Source organism: Mycteria americana, chromosome 2 (assembly GCF_035582795.1).
Source record: "Mycteria americana isolate JAX WOST 10 ecotype Jacksonville Zoo and Gardens chromosome 2, USCA_MyAme_1.0, whole genome shotgun sequence".
NCBI classification, from domain to species: Eukaryota; Metazoa; Chordata; class Aves; order Ciconiiformes; family Ciconiidae; genus Mycteria; species Mycteria americana.
In genome coordinates this window covers 159,915,405-159,918,799 of record NC_134366.1, presented here as the reverse complement: position 1 = coordinate 159,918,799, position 3,395 = coordinate 159,915,405, and positions in this window count along the sequence as shown.

The window sequence follows — 3,395 nt, the reverse complement described above, 5'->3', positions numbered from 1 at the left end:
GGAGATGATGTATCACCAGCCTCCTGGGCAGTTGCACTCCATGTTCACATTTGCACACTGCTGATAATTCCTGCCTTTCAACAGCCTGAACCCAAACTTCAAATGCAAATGGTCTTGGAGCTGGGAATGGAAACCTGCACGCACTGAAAGGAGACAGGTTTTCACATACGCAAATGAAAAGCTGACAAACAAATATATGTGAAACAAAGGGAAAGCAAACCCTTGAGTCCTGGGGGAAGCAACTCTTTGCTCTCTCTTTCTGTCATTCATCCCTCCCGTTTACCTACCCTGCTCTTCAAGGACAGAGATACCCATCAGTTTTGTACATCTCCACCCATATCTCTAATACAGATCTTAATTGGCATTCCAGCATAGGGTTGATCAACAGAGACTTTCTTTTATTATGCGTCAGTGAAAGGCCTTTTAAAAAGTACACAGGCTATAATACAGGGGGCTTCTGAAATTTTACACACACAGCACATGGAAGCAATCGACTTCAGGAATAAATAGTTGTGCTTCAAACCTGAACACAGCCAGCGCACACGTGTGAGGGTGAATGTTGCTGGCCTTATGCTACCAGTTTGGGCTCTGTCCTCATAATGACCCTGTTAGGTTAGGTGCCATGCTAACACATAGCAAAATGGCAGCAGTACATGCCGTAATCTGCTCGATAACTGTATTTCAGAGTATCAGCAAATTTCCACCTGTTTACCTTAATCCTGTCTGTGACATGAGTTTGCACAACTGAAGGATTTACTGTTTCTCTGCTTGCTTTTTTGTTCAGCAGGAGAACTAGCTGAATTGTTTGAGTCAAGTTCAAAAGCACGAATCTGAAAGCCGTATACTCTTTGCATGAATTAATTCCAACTCCACTATGGCTTTGTAAAGCTAATTTAAATTATAGTGGTCTCTGCAACTTCATGGAGCTGTAAAAGAAATAAATCTAATTGTATTTAGCATAACCACTGTGAATCTGCTTATTACTTTCAAAATGGTACAGTGGGGCTCATAGTTTTTATAAAATCTAAGCTACCAAATGATTACGATGAGAAACTGGGACTGTGGCAATAGTAATTAAACACACGTAAAAAAATATTTTCTTTGTGAGAAAAGTGCAATGGCTATGTTCTATTTCCATCCCTTACTTGTGTCTTCTGTGATTGCTGGAGGGCATTTTAGATGTGGTTGCTCAGACTATTCAAGGCCTTTAAAAAAAGTTCTCGTTTCCTAGAAAGTAATTAAAACCTCCCACACTGAACGAAAATGTATGTAACATATGCAAATGCTATAAAAGCAGCATGTGGCTTACATAACAATTTATAATGCTACTTGATATCTAAGGCAAAATATGATCACATGTTTTATACACTTAGATCACCACTCTGTGTCTGCGCTGGAACGAACTTGCTCCTCCGGTGCAGACTGTGACACGAGCTCACGCTGCAAGGACGCGAGCACTACGGTTGTTTGTAGTATCAGCTGGGGAAGGGTGGATAAATAGCATCACGCTTCCCATTAGTAACAGGCTTCCTAAGTTCTACTGAGTCAATAGACAGTAATCAAGTATCAGCGACTGCTTCGGCTTTGCAGCAGGATCACAGAGCTGCTCTTCACTAGGAAAGGAACCAAAACTAAGGGGGGGGAGGCTGGGGACGTGGGGGAGAGAGAAACAAGGTACTGCTTCATTTCCTTTTCTGCTCCGATTCCTCTAATAGAAATTCCACGAAGGCATGTTAACCTGAAGAGGAATTTCAGCAGCAAATCATCACAAAGAAGCCTTGAAAGCCTGTTTAATACTTGCAGGTGACATCTAGGCCAGGTGATCTCAGGAGCTCATCATCTGACAAACAGTCATCTGATAAACAGATGCTTTACAACTGTAAAATCTAAAGGTGGAAAAACCAGTCAGGTCAGTTTAGTCCACCTCTTGCTCTGCCAATGCAAGATAGGATTTTTTTTGCCTTTTCCCAATGCGTTTGTCTAGTCTTTTTGTGCTTTTGTGCTTTCTGTGTTTTAAAATTTCCAAGTAACCCAAGAGACATCTTCTAAACTCCTAGCGAAATTAATATTTCATATCTTGGCATTAAGAGGTTTCCACTACCCACCCCTCCTCGTTGTTTGGTGAAATAAGTTCTTGCTTACATTCTTTCATTGTTCTGTACTACAGGCACTCCAAATCACTCTACCTCCCCTTTGCATCTACCCAAGAATTTCTACATTTGAGCCTCGTCTTTGCTTTCACAAGTTATTTGAATGATTATTCATATGGTAGCACTGTGTTAGTAACATGCTGACCCCAAAACTAATGCAGTATTTCATGCAGAATTACTGTATCGGAATTACTGGTCTCAGAGCAAGAGCTCTTACACTTATACTCCCTACTATGCAACATTTGGTCATGCACACCAAAACTGCAGTGGCTTTTTTTCTCTCACTGCATCCCAATTATCTCTTTAACGCAGGTTTAAAATGTGTTTTCCTAAATCCTCTTTCCTTGCCTCTATTTTAAGGCCAGTTTGTGCTCACCTAAGTTTTGATTGTTGCTGTTATATTTCTTTATATTTTCCCCTTATTGTTTGAAAGTCTTCCGACTTCAACAATGTATTTCAGTAATGGACTGTCTTCGTGACCCTCTTCAGGACTGTAAATACCACTAAAACCTCTACATGGCTATAAAAATGACTGCATTGCTATCCATTGCTACTCAGACAACTTTAAAATCACGTATCTTTCTTCCTATTTAGGCAAATCTGAATTTATTTTTCAAGCAAGATTTCATGAGAAAGCACATGCAGACCTAGGAAAGGATTTTATCACAGATATGTATATAAATCATTCCTTTCAGCCACTCATTTTCAATTCCATTCCAGAACATTACTCTATAGCTTTGTAGCAGAGGCAGTCAGCTGAGAAGGGAAAGTGAGAACATGAGGGACCACAGAGGGCCTAGCACATCAGGCCTCCTATAGGATTTGGGCAGAAAAGTCACAGAGTTTATACAACCTCAGCAGTGATTAGCAGATATCATCAGCTGCTGGGAACATGCACAGAAGCAGAACTCTAAGCAATTAGGTAGCTTGCAAATTGGACATGAAGGCATACAATGAGCTGAGATGCTCCCAGAGTTAAGTGCGCACAAGAAAAAGTGTCTCTGCTTATTTGCCTCAAATACACCTATGGCCTTCGCCGGACCTAGTCCAGTGAGAAGTGCTGTAAAACATGTATGCTGCTTCTGACTACATTCACATCAACACAAAGACTGTTCCCGGCTTTTAGCAGTGTTATTTGTTGTGTAGTGTTGTAACAGATGCCAGAATACATCCCTTATGCAATGTGAGTAAGAAAAATCCTTAAAATTTACAGAGAATTTAGATTTAACAAAAGTTTCACTATAT